This window comes from Rattus rattus, chromosome X (assembly GCF_011064425.1).
Source record: "Rattus rattus isolate New Zealand chromosome X, Rrattus_CSIRO_v1, whole genome shotgun sequence".
NCBI lineage: Eukaryota > Metazoa > Chordata > Mammalia > Rodentia > Muridae > Rattus > Rattus rattus.
The window spans coordinates 42,927,798-42,951,642 of NC_046172.1; the positions used below are offsets into that span (position 1 = coordinate 42,927,798).

Sequence of the window (23,845 nt, forward strand, 5' to 3'; positions counted from 1 at the left end):
TACTCCAAAAGTCTTTCCAAATTTGGTTAAAAATAATTCTACTATTGCTGTATACGAGATTCTTTTCAGCACTTTGATTACTCATGTTATCTACAAAGAATAATCTATCTAACACTAAGTTTATGGAGCACCAATAAACTGGAGATGCTGGATGGAGCACACATTGGTAAATCAGACATATAGTGCTCGACTTTATAGAAGTTCTTGTCCAGCCAGGAAAATATATTCACCAATGATAATATCACACACAGGAAGAACGTAAGTGTTCAAAGTAACAAAGTCTATGGATTAGAATCAGAAATTGCTTTCCCACCGTATCAAATGACAAGCCTAACATGAGGCTTAAACTATTTGACTTTACTCATCAGTTACTTAGACTGCAAACAAACTTTGAAACTCATTTGTCAAGAAAATCCCTGGATGCAAGAAACGTGACAACTTTGATACTTCTAAAACTAAAGACAGAAACGCTGGATTCTTCCTACATCCAGGTAGCAATGTCAGCAGTGGTACCTGTGGCTGCCTAGTTCCTTCTATGAAGAAAAACTTAGCTCCTGAAGGTAAGTCATTCATTCTTGTATGGTAAGTTTTTGTGATATGATATCAACTACAGACTATTTTTCACAAAATAATTTTTATATCAACCAACCAGATACCCCATTTTCCCCTTTTAGACATTATCTAGATCTATGAAGCACAGTTTAAAAATCAGAGATATTTAAAAGTATAAAAGGACTGAAGGAGCTGAAGGGGTTTACGACCCCATAGGAAGAACAATACCAAACAGCCAGAGTTCCCAGGGACAAAACAACCACTCAAATAGTACACATGGAGCAACCATGGCTCTAGCCACATATGTAGCCGAGGATGGCCTTGTCAGACATCAATGGGAGGAAAGGCTCTTAATCCCGTGAAGGCTCAATGTCCCAGTGTAGGAGAATGTCAAGGCAGGGAGGCTGGAGGAAGTGGGTAGGTGGGTGCAAGAGCACCCTCACAGAAGCAGGGGTAGGGGGGAATGGCATAGGGGGTTTCTGGAGGGGAATACAGGAAAGGGAAAAACATTAGAAATATAAATAAATAGAATATCCAATAAAGGAAAAATGATACCCCAATATGCCAATTTTTAAAGAAAAGCAAATGTATTTTTTTCTGACAAAGATAGTGTTCAAGGGAGATAGTGTGCATCAATATTGGTTGCCAGAGAAGCTCTGACAAAACAAGTATGACATGAATGACAAAATAGCATTTTTTATAAAATAGAATAGGAACTGATAAGTATAAAACCTAGCTCAGGGCACCAAACTTAAGGATCATATAGCAACACTCATATGCTTTGATTGAAGGAGAAGGAAAGCCTAGATAAAGGCCAACAGGCTGAGAGAATTGCCTATAGTCAAAATGTGACACAGACTCTTTATAATTTCTATTTCATGCCAAAATCTACAAGTGGAGAGGGAATAAATGGTTCTAGTCACGTCTCAGACACCCAAGTGTAACTATTTAGTGATAAAAGTACAAAGAAGCACTGCATTGATAAGACAAAGACTGATCTTACTATTTTATCAATTTTCAAATCACATATATAAACAGTATTTTATTGAAGTGTCACAAAAGAAGTCCAATTCCTATTTGTTCCATCCAGTAGGAACATGCTTTGAGCAAATAAGTCTGAATTTATATACCCTGGATATGGTAGGATCAATTCCTCAGTAGCTAAAGATTTAACAGTTCTGTCAAAACACAGGCTGAAGAAGTTTTTGTCCCTCCTTTCTTAATGCATGTTTGCTTGAATGTAAAAACAAATATTAGAGCACCTTTGAGTAAAATTGCCACCTACTAAAGCAATTCTCACAGAAGTGTCACAGAGCTTCACATACTTAGTCAACATGTAGTATAACTACTCAACAGACTGAAAGAAAAATCTCATTGCTCCTGTACCTTTCTTGGTTTTAAGTACTTTCTCTCTACTCATTGGACAGAGTTATAGATATTATTCAGCAAAAAGAGCACAGGCACCAGAGACAGGAGAGGCTAACTTTGGAGCCCAAGTGCCCTGTTCACTAGATGTGGAATCCTAGTAAAGTGAGTACATATTTGTACTGATTAATAAACTGGAAACAGACATAGGTCAGAGCACATCTGTGAGGTCAAAATGAAACAAAATATATGTATTTTATAGGCATTGCCTGTGACTGAGCAACTTAAGCCACACTTAATATAGGATAATTTTATTTTTCTATTGCTGTCTCTCTATGTATCTAGTGCTAAGTTATAGGGACATGTGAAAGTTTAGCATGTTATTAGATCTAATGGAAAGTGCTGAGTTTATTTGAAGTGCATGTGATTATAGCCCCTTATAAGAGTAGATGTAAGGAAAGGGAGCCATAATTGTCCACATACAACCACTGAGAATGAGAAATGTTACCTGCAGGTGAAGAAGTCCATAGAAGATTCATGTTCTTACTGTTGCTCCTTAGGTTATTATTAATTAAATCTTTTTCACTTCTGTTTTGTCTTTGATAGCTATCACATCTTTTTTCATAGGCGACATTTCGGGTCATAAAAGCATTACTCTTTCCCTAAAATTCTGTCATTAATGGCTTTCTTTTCAAGTGCAAAAAAATGATTTTGTAAAGCATATAAAGTTCCACATCCTCTCTTTGTGCCACATGACTCTGTGGCTCCCTGTCTTCAGTTCCCTTCATGACTAATGGTGGCTTTATTAAATGAACTCGGCGAACTTTTGACATTACTCAGCAGATTCCTGCATTCAGTTATTGACTTTTTTGCTAACCCAAATAGCAAGATGAAACGACTGTAAGATAATAATCCTTCTACAGCACTGTCAGCAAGGAATTAAGAAATACAGAAGCCCAGACCACATTTAAAATATATTAATAGGTGGCATAAACAAAGTCAAGAAAAATGTAAAAACAAAACACTGGGAAAGGCTCGGAAATGCATTTGTGAAGCTGTTTAAATGGCCTCTGACTCTTCAGACTTGCATTGCTCTTTTAACCTGAAAATTCAGAAGGATCAATACAATGTTCCAGTAAGAGGAAAAGAGCACATGGATAATTTAGCATGACCTTCTGGTTACAAAAAGGTCAATCCACGGATATATCTGTTGTTCAGACAGTCAAGAGACTGCTCCCTGATTACAAATGTCTGGACACTGGAAACACCAAAAAGGACTGCAACCGTGAGAAATCAAAATCTCTTGGGAGGCAATGTAGCTAAATTGCACACCACAAAATAATGCAGCCCACTGTAGTGTAAATAGGCACCTTTCACACGTGATTGCTTCCTTATGACTGGTTTAAATAATAAACATATTATTGCTGCATAAAATATACATATGGGAGACATATACCTTAAGTTGTATAGTACAATGAATCTTTGTAAAGTGAATATATTTATATTACCAGCAATCACATATGGAAATGGGATTATGTCTTAGATCCTGGTAGGAACGTCGCACCTTCTGTGAACTAGCCTCCTCAAGAATGACCACTGAACTAATTAACAACACATATTAATAATGCTTCACAAGCCTTGTAATAAAAATAATACTTGGTTCACCTTTAATTTTAGGGATGTTATGATTGTACGGAATATTGCTCATACAGAGGGAAGATGGAAAGGAAAAAATTTACACTAATGAAGTGTGGCTTACCAAGCATAAAGAATTGTAAATTTTGTGAATAATAAAATTTACTCTATGCTCAGAGTTCCTTTATTGAAATCCGTATCTTCAATATGCCCCCTCTCTTATCCATGCCTTAAGTCCATTTCCATTTAAAAAAAAAACAAGATATAGCATTACCCATATTGTTGTAGTGATGTAAAAATTTTAAGCCCAATGGACTTTTAAAAAGTAAGATATTCTTAAAAGATTCTAATTATTGTGAATTTATTCCAATATTTTGAGGCATATTACTCATACTTCTAGACAATTCACCTCTGTCATCTTAGATTCAGAGTGACCAAAGGCAATAATTAATTTGATAATATAAAGATTCAATTGGTAACAAATATAAGGCAACCAATATAGCCTCTGTCTGGCAAAGTGTTCAATAAACTTAAATGGCATGTCTCATGCTGCCCTTCCTTACCCAACACTGTTCTGAGGATCCAAAGGTCCTTGCAGGAATGAATGATACTGTAAGAGCTTAAGAAAAGAATGCTTAAGAAGATGAAGATTGGGTCTTATGAAACCCCTGGAACTAATCATAGAGAAATAGTTTCACTCCTAGACTCAGAGAAGAGATCAGTTTTGGGACTGTAGACCATTAAAGAATCAAGAAGACTGCCTGAGAGAGAGGCACTCCCACCACTAAGTGTCTTGATCATTCTTTCTATACTGCATCCTTAAAGAACTACCCTGAGCTCAAATACACCCAGAAGTCTTGTGGGCAAGGAAATCTGGTAGAAAAGGGAAGAAAGTGAACCCATGTGGACAAATAAACACTATTTTGGACACTTCACACATTGCAAAAAATTGTCACAGACATCTATGCCAGGAAGGAACTGAAAGACCAAAATGTTCTTCCTCATGCTTAATCTACCAATTCTATCTCTAGTAATGTCATTGCAAAAAGCCAAATCTATCAGTGGGATACATTTTCTTCTTTAGCAGGAGTATCAAAGTTCTAGAATGTTTTTAGGCTTTAGCAGATGAAAATTAATATGCATTTATTCATTATCACTTAGCATCACATACTTTTAGAGACTCCTATGAGCCAGGAATAGAACTGAAATCTGGCTACAAAGATAATGAAAAAAAAGCCAAGTTATTCCTTAGAGCTAAGAAGCACTCAGCAACTAAGTTATACAATACTCTCAGTTACAGAATGTTATTTAGCAGTAAGTCTTTATAAAACATAATCACTAGCATCCAATGTTTATGTTGCAGTACTAAGTACACAAAACATGACTCAGGCAGATTGCACGTTAGAACCTTGAACAGTAAAATTACAATCAAGTCATAGTTTGTTTTGAAGACCCAAGGAAATAATGTTTAAACAAAGTCAGCATGCTTCATTGTCTGATCAGGTCTGGCTCTTACAAACTTTGTTTTTGTTTTTGTTTTATTTTTTAAATGAATCAGTTACTTAGGCTTGTGATTTTTCATCTGAAAATTACTAGGGATAATAGTAGTTCATTTGCTGCAAGTTTTCTAAACCCAAAATTTTATAAATTTTGGTAATTTTATGTCATATATTGTTTGGTATAACCTTAATAAAATGAAAAAATATTGTAACATCGATTTATAATACATGAATTTAGATAATTATCTTTTATGTGAATTAAATATTCCTTATATGTTAGAATCCTGAATGTTATCTTTAATTTTTCTATTCAACCTGATAAGAAATTTATTTATATTAGGATATCTAAGGATAGAAATACAAATGAATTATGATCTATTCTAATAATTGGTTTTTACATAACTTATGGCACAAGATGGCAAGATGGCACATATTTTTTCAAAGTATATAAACACACATGCATTATATACATGTAAGATATAATAAATAAGGAAATGCAACTTACCAACATTTAGAACCAAAAGTAAGATGGCTAAAGAATATTTAAATTTGCTCAAATATCATGAAAATGCAATGGGCCATGATCATTCACATATTTTTATAATTAATAAATTTAAATTTGATTGATACATTATATATACTTTCATTATATACACGACAGAAAATTTTATGTGCTGAATGTGTGTGTCAAGGCATAGCTCCTTCCCTTCACAATTGAACCATTCTTCTGCTTATTAGAAAATCAGCCTTGGACAAGTCATAATCTCTTCTTCAATGACTGTATTGAAGGCCTGTTTATAGATAGTATCAAATCAGGGAAGGAGTCACAAATTTAGATGGCATAGAATGTGCAAGGAAAGGCTTATATGTAACTTGTATTTCTATTTCCTTCTAACAAGTGGAACCAGAGGACGTTTCTAATCCTATAATAATATGTTGAATGAATTTTGGCTTTTGTCATAACCAGTTTTGTACACACTGATTCACTAGTATTTAAGCCAAACATCATTGTACCTTATATATTTTGCTTTAATTAATTTTTATATCAACAGAATGCATCGCTCTCCCACAGATAATAAATTTGAAATGTAGAAAACAACAATTTTCTAAAGACACAAGTGTTGCTTACATACAAATCTCAATGTAGAAACTCTACCTACCCATCTCTTACCCACTCTATCTCTACTTTTTAAATATTTATGTTACAATTATGTGGTTATTATATCATTCAGTTTTAGGGATAAGGACTTATAACTTGTACATCTTCATGATCTTTTAAAAAACAATTTTAATGATCTTTTTTTTTTTACATTTTCTTATTTTCTTTTATGAGTGTGGTGCTTTTCCTATATCTATGTGTGTGCCACATACCTACAGTACCATAAAAGTCAGGGTTTTCAAGCCCCATAGAACTACAGTAGCAGATGGTTGTGAATCAGGATGTGAACCCTGGGAACCAAACCTAGATCAGCTCCTCTGCAGGTGCAAGAAGTGCTCTTAACCACTTAGCCATTTCTCAACCCTCTGCTTTTCTCTTTCAGTTTCTGAATGTCACATGCTAATTTACAAAAATTGTTATTCTTTATGCCAGTCTGAATTTGTGACAAGATAATGGGCATAGTGATAATTCTCACATAAACACTGTAATATTTTTCTCAGGTCTGTTGCTGTGGAGATGGTTCATTGGCTAAAGAACACCGTTTCCAATGGTGATAACCTGAGCTCAGTTTCTTTAATATCCACATTAAGATGGGTTTATGTAGCTCAAATAGAAGGACTACTAAAGTGTGGATGCTTCAGTCCTTAGAAGGGGAAACAAAAATATTCGTAGGAGATATGGAGACAAAGTTTGGAGCAGAGACTGAAGGAATGGCCATTCAGAGACTGCCCTATCTGGGGATCCAGCCCATATAGATACAGCCACCAAACCCAGACAGTATTGCTGATGCCAAGAAGTGCATGCTAACAGGAGCCTGATAAAGATGTCTCCTGAGAGTCTCTACCAAAGCATGACAAATACAGATAATGCTAGCAGCCAACTATTGAACTGCTTGAATGGGGTCCCTGTTGGAGGAATTTGGGAAAGGATTGAAGGAGTTGAATGGTCTTGCAACCCAATAAGAACAACAATACCAACCAACCAGACCATCCAGAGACTAAACCATCATCCAAAGAGTACATATGGACAGACCCATGGCTCCAGCTGCATATGTAGCAGAGGATGGCCTTGTTGGGCATTAGAGGGAAGAGAATCCCTTGGTCCTGCCAAGGCTCCCCCGCCGCAGTGTTGGGGCTTGACAGCTGGGAGGTGGGAAGGGGTGGGTAAGGGGATACATTTGAAATGTAAATAAAAATACCAATAAAATAATTGGGTTCATGTGTCTATAATTCCAATGCCCTCAACCAGACAGAAGATGGAGATGAGGGAATTTCTGGAAGCCAGTGTGCCATCCAGGAAGAGATTCACAATTTTGAGCACTGTACCCTCTGTCAAATAAGACTAAAGTTAAAGACTGAAACCCAAAGTTGTTCTCTGACCTCCACATATACACAGGCACACATGCTCCAATATTTACTCAAGGACAGAAACCTATAAATATACACTTATGCACAAAGACTAAAACAACTAAATAAAGATCTCAAGCTTTAAACTGTATGAAATAAAATAATACACTTTGATTGTATGCATATAATGCAGGTATTTCTTAAACATCTAAACAGTCCACTTATTGTTTGAAAATATTCAACTTATTGGCTTTATTTTGAAGGATATGGTACTTTGAAGCAAATAAGTACTTATTTATATAGCACTTCTAGCTTTTCTCAATAGTGCAGAAATTGAGGTAAATTACATAACACTTCAATTGTTTTCATCATATGTCAAAGGAGAGAAGGATTTATATTACACAATTACATTTAATCAATATTATTTGAGTGCTTCATACTGTCCCATACACCACGAATAATAGGTAGATGAAAGCCTTTCTTCTCCTTTACCCATTACTATTGTTTTCCCAGATTTTGTCACATTCTAGGAAAGAGGTGTACTTTAAAACAATTATAATTATAATCCTCTTGATACTGGTATCATAAATGTACTATTGTTAAAGTGAGTGAGATTTAATCCACTCTGGGGAAAATAACTGAAAGCAGTAGTTTTTCAACTGAATTTTTAAAAGTTGAATAAAATATTAACAGGAAGATGTGGAAGACAGGAAGAGAGCATAGGCAGAAAGACCTACACATGCTAAGATCAAATTACATTTTCTGATTCCAGAAATCACAATAAGCCAGTTCTTCAAGCATAGGGTCTGTTGAGGAGTGAGAAAAAGAACACATTACAGAGATATGAGATTATATCAGAGGATATTTGATAAGGCATTCAAAGGAACCTGGACACACAATCATTGTCTTCAGACTTTTTAACAAGATTTCTAATTTTGAGACACTTAAGCCATATTTTTACATTAATAATTCAGTCATATTTTAATGGAGTAAATTCTGCTTCAGAAATCTCAGTATTGGCATTGTTCATAGACTACTCTTGTTAGAAATATTACTAGGCAAGGGAACACTATTGTGCAGGAACATATTCTCTAAATGGTAAATAAACAGCAAAATTAGTCCAAATATTTCATCCTTTAATGAGTCCATGCCCTTTAGCATGTGTCCTCACTGATTTTCTCTTCTCCATTTACTGCCTGCTGAATCTACATCAGCTCCTGACTTGCATTAACCATTAAAATGGAACACACATTTGGCCTTCAATGGGTGGGGATATTTTTCTGTCCTCCTTGTGGCACTTTCTTCACCAAAGAAACATACCTGAGTCAGGTTATGGGAGAATGACAGAGATGTGGAGCACAGTCAAGATGTCATAGCTATCTCATAAGAGGTTGTTACACAGTAGGAGGCATCCATCCAGCAAAGCTCAGTTAAAAGCAGCAAAGCTACTTAGTCCACTCACAGTTCCCTAGGAACACATGACAAAACTGTCTGACCCACCTGTATATATGAAATAACATAGTATAGCTGAGGTTTGAGCTGTTTAAAAAGTGACAATGAATTAATACATGTCTGTACATAGGATACATATATCAATGATCAAACGCCTTACAAAATACCATTTTTAAAGGAGCTCTTGATTTTTATGTGACAACGTACTTCAAGCTATAGAAGGTCATTTTACTGCTAAAATTGATTATGGACAGAAAGAGGCCTTATCTAACAATTGAGCCAGAGAAAACAATTACTCTTCAATGTATTTATTCTACACATTTCATTTAACATCCTGCTATAGAAGAGAGAGAGAGAGAGAGAGAGAGAGAGAGAGAGAGAGAGAGAGAGAGAGAGAGAGAGAAACACTAATTATTGACCAAGAGCAAGTATTCTTAGTTCTTGGCTTCATAAAAATAAATTGAACTGTGTAATAAGTTAAAAAATGTCTAGAGCAATTTTAGTAAAAGTATTCTTTTAACCTTTCTGAAGTCATTATAGACTATATGTATGTATATACAATTATGTGTAGAAACATATATGTCAATACAAATATTTTATTTCTTACTCAATATTTTCCTTAAACGCCAGTTGGGGAACTAAAGTATCTAATGGATTTGACTTTTTTGGGTCCCATTTACTAAGGTTTTACTCTGCTCTAAGTTTACTTTCTAAAACCAAAAATGTGTTTATCTCATTTTCTTTATTCTTCCAGTGGCTTGTTATTCAAAAATGGTGAGTTAAAATAATTCTCAGTGAACTAAAACTGTCACCTCCACTTAGTGTTTCCACAACAATGCTTTTCTGAAGAGCACCCAAAGGAAGTAGTTAAGGTTTACTTTTTTTAAGGAAAGCACAGGAGAAAAAATATTCAATTGTCTGTAAATTAATTATAAATTTTAATTGGCAACTCTCATTTTGAAAATAGAAATATTACTTTTGTAATCTTTTATGCAGGACTTTCTATCCAAATATTCTGTTATTACATGATTTATCTTGCAAAGATCTCAAATTCTGTAAATATTCTTTATAAATAGCAAATACTTCCTAATTGTAAACACCATGGCATACAATGCTTATTTCCAGGAAGCAGAAATTTTCCAAAACTACCCTCAAAGAAAAATAAACTCAAAAGATCTTGAGTTAAAAAGAACATAATCAGGTGACAGCCAGACCTGTTGGGAAGACCTGTAATCTCAGCTACTCAGAAGGATAAGCCAATAGGATTTCGAGTTCAAGACCTGTTTGAGCTACAGAATGAGTTCAAGGTAACATTGGGCAACTTAGTGAAACCCAATTTCCAAGTAAAAGGGAAAAGGATGTCTAACGTGTTTTCTATACACAACAGGAGTGATGGATATATGAATGAATAGGTACCATAAAAGCATGCACAAGGCCTGCACAGGTTAAAAGCAGCCAAAATTCCAGTACCAAGAATGGAAAGTGGACACAAAAATCTAACCCAGAACCAAGAAGCTATCTGCAACTGTTAGCTGCTGGCAAGAGAAAAATCAATTTTTTTAAACTGAATGTCACTGTGTCTGTTAACCCCATTCCAGTGCCATCCATATGCAGAGAAGTAGCCGGCCAAGGCAAAGTGAACTGCATGATTTTTGTTATTGCTGTTGTTATTTTGTGAGCATGGTTTCTTTTCTTTCTGTTTTTTTGTCTTATTGTTTCTTTTCTCCTCTATCTTTCTTTTTGTTTGTTTTAGTTAGTGGTTTGCTCTTCACTTTTTTTTATTGAGAGAAAAAGTTATAGAAAGATATAGAGAGATAGGAGAGGAAAGAGAGACAAACAGATAGGAGAGAGACAGAGAGAAAGAGATGGAGAAAGAGACAGATTGTAGACAGACAAAGAGAGAGAGCTTGAACTTAGTGTAAAGAATCTGGGAATTGTTGCGGGAAGGGAAAGCAGATCAAAATATTTTATATGAAAAATGCTTTTAATTTTTTTTTTATAAAAGGAGAAGTGTCTGGTTAGGTAGTTCAGTGGTACATCATTTGTCCAGCATGCCTACCATGCACAAGCTGTTATGCTCAATACCTGGTAAGAATAAATGAATGGTAACTTGGCTGAAATTGGAAGATTCCATTAAATAGCAATATTTGTGAAGATGCTGCTCATTCTTCTTACTAAATGATGTTCTCTTTTGTCTTTAAATTTAAATATTATTTGGACTAATTAGCAATCTTTTATTAAAGTTATAAAATCAGAGATGGAGATTTAAACAAAAACAAAATTAACTTTTAAATGAAAACTATTTTTAATTCTTTTTAGATTTCATTGACTCTGATTTTACAGCTAGTAGTGTTATAAATTATAAAAATTGTTGGGCTAGAGATATGGCTCAGCGGTTAAGAGCACCATGTGCTCTTCAAAGGTCCTGAGTTCAAATCCCAGTAACCACATGGTGGCTCACAACCATCTAAAATGAGATCTGGTGCCCTCTTCTTGTATTCTTAATCATAATAAATAAATAAATCTTTAAGAAATTGTTGTGAATACAAACAGGTAAACTTCAGTGTTCAACAACTGTCAGCACATTGATATATTTGAAAAAATTGTATCCCTGTACATGTCCATAGGTTTTTCTTTTTAGCACCTGGAGTTGGAGTTAGTTATGAAACACCATGTGGGTTCTGGGAACAAAATTTGAATTCTAAAACGAGTAGCTGGTGATCTTAAGTCACCTCTCCAGCCTCACAATCATCAAATTTAAACACATGTTTCTCTACTTGTTTTGTTATTCTTCTCTAGTTTTACTTATATTTATCTTTAATTCCCATTGTTTTGCATTATATGAGTGCATTTGAGGGAGTTAGGGTTCTAGAATTGAACTTACAGCACTGTACCTGCTGAGCGTACAATCAACTACTGACCCCATAAGTGCATTGACAGTGTTTATTATTTAAGACCTAATATTCTTAGGACTTTATAGCTATTATTAAACATACTCTTTAATATTAGGAAGAATTTAATTGGTATAAATGGTAGTTTTTTCCTACATTTTTGAGAGGAGAAAGCTAAGATTGCCTTAAGTAAATTCACCAATGTTTTCAAACTCAGGTTCACATCCATTCTCTCTATATTAAACTGCAGTTTTCATCCTTACACAGCTCTAGCTCTATTTTTGGCTTACTAATTTTATCGTACTCCAAAAAGTGAACGTTTACTTGCCTAACTAATGAAAATCTCTTTAAAATCATTTGAAGTGTATCACAATGAAACATCTTAATACATCAAAATAGACACTTTTGCATTAATAAACCCCTACCTATGTCTTTTCTAACAGCTGGAGGCATGTTTATCTTTGGCCGTACTATGAAAATTCAATGGTAAAATGTGACTATATCTAAATTAAAGCAGATGAACTAGTTAATTGGATAGTTTTCAAATCATCAAATGTAAACAAAAATTTCTGCAAAGAAGCTGTGTCTTCAAAGACTTATTGGCAGATTAAAACTGCAGTGATATGGAGATAATGCTGCAGTGCCAGAGGCTAATTACCTTATCTGGGGGCTAGTTTAACCTCATCAGTGGCATTCCTGTGCCTTTCTCCACGGGAGAACCAGTATCCTGTAACTAATAGATTGAAATTTTTTGAAATAAATTAGCTTAGACCACCAGCTTCCACCAACCCCAAAGCTAAACATGTTAATAGACAATGTCTAAAAGCAGTAGAAAAAGCTTTCCACATCTTGCTGTAGCCACCTCTAGTGTACCCACCAGTGTATTTTAAAATTTGCCTTGATTTATTCTTTGTCCTGCAAATATATAAAACTGCTCCCACATTGGAACAAGGAATTTAAGATAATCTAAATCTGTGTTCTCAAAATGGCTCCAGAATTTACTTTCTCTTATTTTTTAAGTTGAGAGCTGTGGAGTATGTGTGCATGTGTGTGTGTGTGTGTTTGTGTGTGTGTGTGTGTGTGTGCATGTGTGTGTTGACACTTCCCTCATGTAAGTTAACTTCAACTACACCAACCAATGACCTTGAATTCTTCATTTTGTGGGATGTGTTCACACTGGTATGATGGTATGACTGATTTGAGAACAAAGATTAAGAAAATCTTTACCAAAACTTTTTATGCTTTTATTTAACAACTTTGATATTCATATCTTTTTCTAGTTTCTTTTTTTTTTTTTTTGAACTGGGGACTGAACCCAGGGCCTTTAAACACTATAGGGCAAGCTCTACTGCTGAGCTAAATCCCCAACCCCATTCTAGTTTCATATTTAAGGTAAATCTGCTGGTAAGCTCGTGGATAAATGGTAAGTAAACACTGATTCATTAATGTATGTATGTATGTAAAAAGTATCGTGGAACACATTATGTATTTTAACTACTTTAATTCACAAAGCAGGCATTATCTTCTTATAATATCACTTCAATGACTACCAAAACACTCCTCATAGTCCAATCTTAACAAGTCCTTAGAGACACTTAAAATATACATGATCATTAAAATGCTCTTTGTCTTTCTTAATGCATTCTTTAGTTAGTAAATTCAATTTGGTCATACAATCATCTTAAAAGCAAAGTAATAATAACAAATCACCAGGCCATAATAAGTGCAGAAAGGGACGTGATAAAATATTGCAATCACATTGCATTTGTATCCACTACTCATCATAAAATGATTGAATATGTATAACAGTTTGAAAGTTTTAAAAATGAATATGTATTCATTGATATATAATAGGCAACATGTAACAAGAAAAATGAAATGAAAAATCACAACAAAGCAATGCAAGAACTTAAAAATCATACTTTTACAAGCATGATTGGCAGTGCTAATCACACAGCTTATCTATGTTACCAGGTGTACCTGAAATTAAAATGTCCTGACTATATCAAGCACCACATACAAATTTTGTCTTTTGTGACACAATGGCATAATCTGGGGCATGGATAAAATCCTGAGATATTATCATCTTTATATTATTCATCTTTAGCGTGAAAGCGGTGAAGAAGCAGTAAATATACATGAAAGAAAACGAAAGGAGAAAGAACAGTTGCAGCAAATCGGTAGTGAATTTCAACTGTCACTCTTTGCTCTTTTAATCTCACACTTTAGAGGCTCTTAATCCCTCTTGCCCCCTTACAAATTGTGATTTCATTCATAGATGAAGTAACCATCCCTCATTCTGCCATATTTTTCTCAAAACTTTTTTAGTCTCTTGTTTTATTTCTCTTCTGACCTACAATTAATTTATCACTCTTTTCTCATTATCTTCTGAAAATTGTAAGTATTGAAAATGTATTTTGATGTCCCTAATTTTAGCTGTTAAACCCTTCTTGATGACTATTTACACTTCCTTTCACATTGGGTTTCTAGCTCTGTTGGTTCCTATAAACATTCTTCTTCTATGCCAAACTTTTTGCCCTTCTTAAATCTGTTCCCAGAGATACCTTTTATGGGAATATGTTGGTTGTGTTCTCCCTTAGCCCTCCACTGATCCTATCACCAAAGGATTCACCTGTTGAGTTGTTTTGCCTAAAGCTTGCTTACGTGCTCTCCACACTTGCTCTCCTCACCACACACCCAGGAATATCCCATCCCTGCTTCATTTTACTATTTTGGATAATCTTACAGCAGAGGACTGGCAGATAGATTTCACACATATACCATCTAACAAAAAACATAAATATCTTCTTACTATGGTAGATACTTCCTCAAGATGGGTAGAAGTTTTCTTTTATCATGCCTGACACTACAGAAGTGGTCTGTTCAAACCCTCATGAATAACATCATATCCTAATTTGAACTTCTTTGATCCATACAATGAGAAAATGGCCTAGTATTCATCTCTAAAGTCAATTTCATTCAAAGTCCAGAGAGGTACAGTGGCCCTTTCTACCTCCATCAGTCCCCAGGAAAAGTAGAAAGGGTTGATAGACTTCTTAAAACTTACTTATCAGAAGTATCTTCTGAACTTCACCTTCCTTGGCCTCAAACCCTTACTGTAACTCCAATTCACATTTGGGCCAGACTCTGAGTGTCTTCCACCCTTAACACACATCTAAGAGTATCCTTTTACTCTTGGGAAATTTACCTCCACTGGATCCAGCCCCAGGACATGACTACTTGTCTTTATTCACTTTCAAAACATCTTCTCTGGGATCATGTCGATTGTGTCCCCCTGTGGCCCTCCTATGATCCTATCTCCAAAGGATCCACCCATTGACTTGGTTTTTCTAAAGCATTCTTACCTGCTGGTTCTAGTCTCCTGCTCCATGTGATCACACTTCTTCCTCCTCACCACAAAAACTGCAGCCAAATTCAGCAACTGATGACCAGGATCCATTTTTCCTGGCTGAAATGAATTCTAGACTCCTGGCCTTATAAGTACTTCTGTCAGTTGACAGGAGAGGTGAATCTTAAGGGCTACCAACTATGCCCTATCTCAGAAGGTGGGCTCTTTCCTTCTACCAATCTTGGGCTTCTTTTCATGCTCCCAAAAAACATAACCACACAATAGGCCTCAAATATATGCCAAACAGAAAGATCACCCTAAGTTCCACTACATTGCCTTTCTTAGGATGTGTTTCAAGCATCCACAGTAACTCTATGCAGCTTTTTCAGTAAATGGTGGTTCTACTTTATCCACTTCCTTCTGTGCTAACTCTAAAGGCATTCCCTAGGACCAAACAAACCCAAAGTGTAAAGATGAAATATCATGGGAAGGCTTGCTCATTCAGGGGATTTAGATATCAAGCTTTGTTATAGAACCACCAATAACTCCAATTCAAATGACCCTAAAAGGGGCACAATCATCTTCACTCTTTAAAACCCATAGGATAACAAATGGGCTCAAACATTGCAGATATCACCTACATGTATTTTGATGGATTTGGGCATTTTATCAGAGGAAAAAAAATAAAAATGTGTATATATCTCAAAAAGGCTCTGCCCACTCCTATTGATGCCAGAGTAGAGGCCATAAGGAACAATCAACATCTGATTTAGACTCACAATTCTCGAAGATCAGGAACATGTCCTTTGAGCCTACCTCTTAGATGATCATCTTAAATGACTCTCTGAGACTATTCTGCATTTACAGAACTAAAAGTGAGTCCCTCATTGCAACTTTATGCTTCCCCTTATAGCACTCCCTTGTGTTAGCCATCTCCCTCACAAATGTAACTCTAAACTCCACACTTTGCACCTCTGAGACCCTTATCTTCCTCATCTCTGCTAATACCTTCTATGCTCTAGAAACACCAGTCAGTTACTATTTCAATAACCATTATCCACCTTAATCTCCTTCTATACATGTCAATATGTCAATACCTTAATCTTAAGTCTTAACAATCCACAGAAGGAACCCTATTCTGGTGCTGTCTCAAGCTCAATGCACAGATATTCTAATCCATGGACCGTGCATCCCTACTCTATTACATTGTCAACTCACCCTTCACACAGATGATAGTGGGCTGCAACCTTCTTAGTCATGATTCGAATAAGTTTGACAGCTTCAGTGATGGCTTCATGACTGTCTATATGAGTCTGGGCCATAGTCTATATCTATTCCAGACGATATCCACTTCATCCAAGACAATTTCAGCTGCACAAATGCTCTAAAACCAGCTTACCTCCCTAGACTCAGTAGTCCTTCAAACCAGAACACCCTCAACTTGATGGCCACCAAAAAGGGAGGTACCTGTCTCTTTCTCAGTGAACAATGTTGATATGATGTAAGTCAGTCTGGCAAAATGGATGAGAGGATAAAAACATGCATGAGTTGGCTTACAAACTATGGATTTCAATGGCTAACTCCAATGTGGGATTCTCACTACAGTACCCTCTAGGGTATAGATTCCTACCCACCCCCACCCCGATTCCTACCCACCCCCCACCTTGGCCCACCGTAACCCTTACTCCAACCCAATTTTGCAACAAAAACTGTTCCCCATCTCCTTTGAATTATCTAGGAAACAAGTAGTGAAATGACCCAGTGGTCAGTTTACCAAATACTTCTATAAACGAGTTCTCTCAGGTCTCCTACTGTAGCCTGCCTGTCCACTCCTCACCTTTGTCCCACGTTTCAGCCTACCAGAGACTCCTTCTTGACAACTCTGCTCAGTCAGCAGTAACTGAGGAAACTGTCCGTGACTCATTACTGTCAATAATAGGACTGAATGTTAGGGAATCAAGGCTTTAAGAATGCTGTGTAGCACCAGTGAGAATGGCTAAGATCAAAAACTCAGGTGACAGCAAATGCTGGCGAGGATGTGGAGAAAGAGGAACACTCCTCCATTGTTGGTGGGATTGCAGACTGGTACAACCATTCTGGAAATCAGTCTGGAGGTTCCTCAGAAAATTGGACATTAAACTGCCTGAGGATCCAGCTATACTCCTCTTGGGCATATACCCAAAGATGCCCCAACATATAAAAAGACACGTGCTCCACTATGTTCATAGCAGCCTTATTTATAATAGCCAGAAGCTGGAAAGAACCCAGATGCCCTTCAACAGAGGAATGGATACAGAAAATGTGGTACATCTACAATGGAATATTACTCAGCTATCAAAACAACGAGTTTATGAAATTTGTAAGCAAATGGTTGGAACTGGAAAATATCATCCTGAGTGAGCTAACCAATCACAGAAAGACATACATGGTATGCACTCATTGGATAAATGGCTATTAGCCCAAATGCCTGAATTACCCTAGATGCCTAGAACAAATGAAACTCAAGACGGATGATCAAATGAATGTTCACTCCTTCTTTAAAAGGGGGAACAAGAATACCTTGGCAGGGAAGAGAGAGGCAAGATTAAAACAGAGACTGAAGGAAACACCCATTCAGAGCCTGCCCCATGTGGCCCATATATATACAGCCACCCAATTAGACAAGATGGATGAAGCAAAGAAGTGCAGAAGTGTAGATCGCTCCTGAGAGACACAGCCAGAATACAGCAAATACAGAGGCTAATGTCAGCAGCAAAACACTGAACTGAGAATGGGACCCCGTTGAAGGAATCAGAGAAAGAACTGGAAGAGCTTGAAGGCTCAGACCCCATATGTACAACAATGCCAAGCAACCAGAGCTTCCAGGGACTAAGCCACTACCTAAAGACTATACATGGATGACCCTGACTCTGACCTCATAGGTAGCAATGAATATCTAGTAAGAGCACCAGTGGAAGGGAAGCCCTGGGTCCTGCTAATACTGAACCCCAGTGAACTAGACTGTTGGGGGGGGGCAATGGGGGAGAGTGGGGAGGGGAACACCCAAAGGAAGGGAGGAGGGGGATGTTTGCCCCGAAACCGGGAAAGGGAATAACACCCGAAATGTATATAAGAAATATTCAAGTTAATAAAAAAAAAAAAAAAAAAAAAGAAGAGAAAAACCATCAGAATAAACCAGAACTGTCAACGTAAAAAAAAAAAAAAAAAAAAAGAATGCTGTGTAGCTGCCAATTCCATAAAATGGCTACTCAAGCTTAGCACCAACCAATGGTCGTGAGGAAACAGAACCTTAATCCCCCAAATTTCCTAGAACCCCATGACTCAGAACACTGCTTATTATTATTAGATAACTGACATCTCCTTGGTTTCTCCATAAATGCTCATCTGCCTTAGGCTAAAATAAATCTTCTATTCATAAACTGGCCTGATAACGACAGGTACAAAATCCCTCCCAGAAGGTGTGGCCCAATGACGCAGTTTTACCCAAGACAGAAATAAATCCCCCATGAGGAAGAAATCTTTTCTTAATCCATTAGGAACCTTATAAAACCCACTTGCTCTCCTAGCTGGGACACTGTTCTCTACTCTTGTAAGACAATCAGCAGTTTGCAAAACCGGTTTCATACCCATAGACTGACTGTTCTCAGTGCTTCTATGGTACTCACTTAGAAAATCATGAAAAAAAAAAGAAAATCATGAACATGATTATGATTCTAATATAGTAATTGATACTTTCTCCCAGTTGTTGGAAGATAGACATGTGTTCTTAATTTGCAATGGAAGCTTTTTTCATAAAAATACAAAAAAAAGGCATCAGGACACAAATATGTTTCTATGTAATGGAAATCTATAGGAAAGATCTGATCTCAGTATTGATGAATCATTAGTATATGGAGTATCAATAACATTATTAACTGTCTCACAAATTTCAATGAGTTGAAAAAAGAACACACATGATACAGACATAGTTTGCCTAACTATTTTAATTTTTGTCAAAAATTCTTTTTTCACCCAATTTACTCTTATATTCTATTTCATCTGATTTCTTTTTAGAAGCTTCACACCTCCTGACCCATTGAACTTCAAGTTCTTTCTCTCTCTCCCTCTATCAAAAAAATAAATCTACAACAACAACAACAACAACAACAAATTAAAATAAATAAGCAAACAAAAAGCAAAATAAAAACGTCCAAACAAAGCACAGAATACATGTCATTTTGTATTGGACGACTGCTCTTAGGCATTTGGCTAGCATTGTATTATGGTTGATAGACACAGTGGCACTTCACTGAAGAAAATGAATTTTCCCTTTCCTAACATGTATCAATTGCAAATATATTCTCTCACTCAACTGTTCAAAAAATGTCCATTCTTAGCCCTGAGTTTTCTGACCTTCCTTTGTTTTATAAGTCAGGTTTAATTGTTGCAACGGTCATACAAAGCACTTTTTTGGGTCCACAGAAGACCCATGACATACACTCTATTCCATGAGCTACAATGCTTCTTAGAAAATCTAACTTGTGTGTATTTTGTGTGAGAGTGCATGTGTGTGTGTGTATGTGTGTGTGTGTATGTGCTCATTACTTTATATATACTATTAATATCCCCCTTTGAGTTTTTCATCAATATTGTTCCTCTTAATTCATATGCACATGATAGGTTTCCATATTCCATATTCCCTTTCCATAGATAGGTGGATAGTTGGTAGGTAGACAGGTAGATAGATAGGCATAGATAAAAATATAAAGATAAAGATAAAGATATATAAATAGAAATAAAGAAGACAGAGAGAGAGAGAGAGAGAGAGAGAGAGAGAGAACAGATATGGATCTGAATGTATTTATAAGTATATGAATTCACATTAGTGGCAGCTAGCATTTCATGTTAAAGTATCGCTCTGAAAAGCAGGCATTTTCAATTCAGATTCCTCTTTTTCACAGATGAATCTATCAAGAACTCATAGTTTCTAGATTATTATACTTGTGTGCAATGAATGTGGTTTTAGAACCTCAATTCTAGGCTCAGGTCTGTCACTGACTGCATAATATTTAATAATACATTAAAATTGTATGAGTATTCATTTTAATATAAGATAAAGTAGGTAATACTGGTTGGTCTGTTTCTAAAGGTACTGTGTTTACTCACATTCTCAAACTGTGCATGTAGAATCTACATATAACTATGAAAAGAGACACACACACGAAAATACAATAGATAAAACCTACTACAAATTAGTTACAATTTATCTTGCTTCCCTGTACTACGATAGAAATGAAATTCTGATAGTTTCCAAAGATGTTAACAAATAAAAGGAAAGGAATTTCATCTAAAAGTCTCCAAGAAGATTGTCAGTCTATAAGTCCTGGAGGTGACAGAGTGAAGCCTATGACCTGAATAGAGGAAACTCTCGAACATGGATAAGAAACCAAATACAAGTATGCTGGTATATATCCTTGTATATATAAATACTTGTATTTATATAAATATATAATACATTTATTATTTTAATAGTTGCATTTCTTTATGATTAGTTTTCTTGCTAACCTTGTGTATTACATATTTTCTGTTTAAAATAATACTATACAAAGCAGTCCACAGGTTACACGAGACTCATTGTGTGGTAATCATCATAAATAACGATTAATTGCCTACAAATGCCCCAGGAGATGGAAGGGCTGGTGAATTCTCTTAGCAATTAACTGCTTGTAGGGCCTCACTCAAGGCAAAGGAAATATTTTTTATATAAATGTATGCAAAATAGGAAAAAATGTAATATATTTTGTTCATAAGGATTATCAATATTGACAGAAAAATTTAAATGTGCTGCTTTTTAACGCTTTCTTTGAGAACCTTTAGTAAGTTCATTCTTTTAGTAAGAGGAAAAAGAATAACTAATCTTTGGAAAAGGTATAACCACTTCAACATTCCCAAGATAATACCTATCTAACCCAGAGATCTTTGCTTTAGAATAGTACGAATTGGAAGAAATCATAGTTGGTTATCAGTAAGACAAATTATCAACCCATTTTATTGGTCTTACATAGGAAATATATGCATCTTGGGGCTTTTCTCAGAAGTACAACTAAGTAACAAGAGCACTTATACAACTCTATGATAGTTTTATAATGAAGGCAAGAATATCCCTTCCATCAGAATATCTTTCCTTTTATTTGGACATGAGAATAGATGTATATGAGAATAGATAGATATAAAATGTATATTTTGAATCTTTCTGGGTTTGCAGTAGAATCTAATAATTTGTTTTGTTGTTGTTGTTGTTGTTGCTTTTTAGAGTCTGATAATCTTATTAACCACAAAATCTCAGTTTTTTTCTGTCATTACTGGATAGCAGACAGTAAGTTAAGCTGCACTCTTAGTCTACTCTTCACTTCTAATGGCAGTCATAGCTAATATTTGCAATAATAACAATGAAATTATTTTTAAAATATTTAAAAATATTTTCTTTCAGTTTGTCTAAAAGGAAAAACTCAACGTGTCTTTTTCTTACATTATTCAGTCACTGTTGAGAGCACACTGTTACAATAGGTCCAATTTATAGAAAGCAAATGTAGATGTTCTATTTAGTTATTTTCTGGAATTCCCACTTGGTGCAGAGATTAGGCTTTCAAAATGTATATAAATAAATCGCGAGTCTGGGCTTAAACTATGCCTGTCATCAACTGTATTCTTCCAAGCTGTACGTCTTCCTTCCTGACACAATAAGCTCTTCATTCTCAGCTTGCCTATTCCAAGCCCTTCATTCTTCTAAAAGCTAAAGTCACTGGCATGTTCCCCTCCTATGAGGTATGGATTACTTAATACCTGCAGAGAAAATGATAGTGGGAGAAAATTACTTGCAATAACTACCATGGGCAAGAGATACCCACAGGATTCCCTAGCTACACCTCCATTAAGAGGTCAAATGTATACAAGCATGGTGCTACATATATGTAATTCCTGCACTCCAGAGGCTGGGGACATGAGGATGGTGAGTTTGGGAACAACCTAACCACATACCAAAATTCTGTGTAAAACTGAACACAAAATGAGGCAATGTATAATTTGGGAAGATTAGCATTAGAAATCAACACATTTGACAGTAAGTAATAGAAAGGTTAGATCAGTATGAAGAGCCTCCATATTCTCTGTGTGACTCTAAGAGTACTCTCTTGTGGGCTCTAAACTACATTGGGGGTCACTGACTACCCTAAAAATAATGCAGCAAAGATGTATTACCAACCGACTTTTCTCCACATGTATAACATTATCCTGCAGATAAAACATGACCATCCCGTAAGTTCTTTGAAGAGTAATTTGTTCAAGTAGCAACTTATTGAGTAGAAAATTATTAGTACATGTGTGGTTATGGTGAAGGGTTATGAGCAGTTCCCAGTGAGGGTTCATAGGTTGTTTACCTGAATCCAGCCACTTATACCTTCCTGCTTTGCCTGGAGTGCAAGTGATCTTCATAGCTGCTAAAGTATACAGAAAATAGAAGCAACTGAAAACTGAGCTCTATGATGCAGCTTCTATGAGATGCAGATGTACTTTGAGATGATACAGCTGTTTTGAAGTCACCTACACTTCTGCAAGTAACCCCCCCATGCTTCTTATTTGGGTCTGCCATCAGTGCTTATCTCAGGTATACATACATTTGAATATCCCTCACTGATAAACTTCAAACAACAAGAATCCCTTCTTATATCAGTCTCTGTTAAGATAATCCTTTTTAATCATCCTCATAAAGGCCTGGTAACATAAATATGCAAGTGATGCTCTCTTGAGTTTTTGTTTATTTTTACAGTTAATTTTAATTGAAATAGAATTATACCACTTTCCCCCTCCTTTACTTCCCTCCAGCACTCCCAGCTTGACCCTTTCTATGCATCCCCAACTCTTAAATTGATAGACTCTTTTTCTTTTCTTTTATTGTTACACACACACACACACACACACACACACACACACACACACACACAGAGAGAGAGAGAGAGAGAGAGAGAGAGAGAGAGAGAGAGAGAGAGAGAATCATTCATAAGTGACACTGTTTAAAGGTTAACCCTGCTGAACCTTCCCAACATTCTAATCAAAAAACAATCATGAAATAAAACACAGAACTAGTTTAAGCCACCAAGTTATCTTTTTATTCTTAGCATAGTAATACAAACCCTAAAATCATATGAGCTCAAGAAATATTTCAGTGTTTACACTTCCAGAAGACATTAGTTTAATTCCCAGCATTCATAATGTGACTTACAACTTTCTGTAACTGCACTACTATAGGATCCAATGCTCTTACCTGGTCTCCTGGTTATGCATGTGGTGCATAGATATCCATTTAGACAAAACGTCCATACACAAAAAAATAAATAATAAATATCGAAATCTGAAGGAAAAAAGTATATATTTATTTTTATAGAAGAAATATAGGCTAAATCCTATTCTTCTTAACTGAGACACTGATACTTTTCTTTCTGATTTCTGCTTCCCTGTCATACTATACAATATATATATTTCTACTTTACTGATTAACCTGACCTTCAGAACTTAGACTCCAAATCTATGAACTTTCTAATGAGGAGTTGAAATGGGAAGAG

At 35.8% G+C, this 23,845-nt stretch overlaps 1 protein-coding gene across 1 annotated transcript in view; it reads right to left on the reverse strand.

Annotated features, from left to right (window-relative positions):
* Positions 1-23,845, reverse strand: part of LOC116887853 (dystrophin-like) — a 569,231-nt gene that overhangs the window by 384,117 nt on the left and 161,269 nt on the right.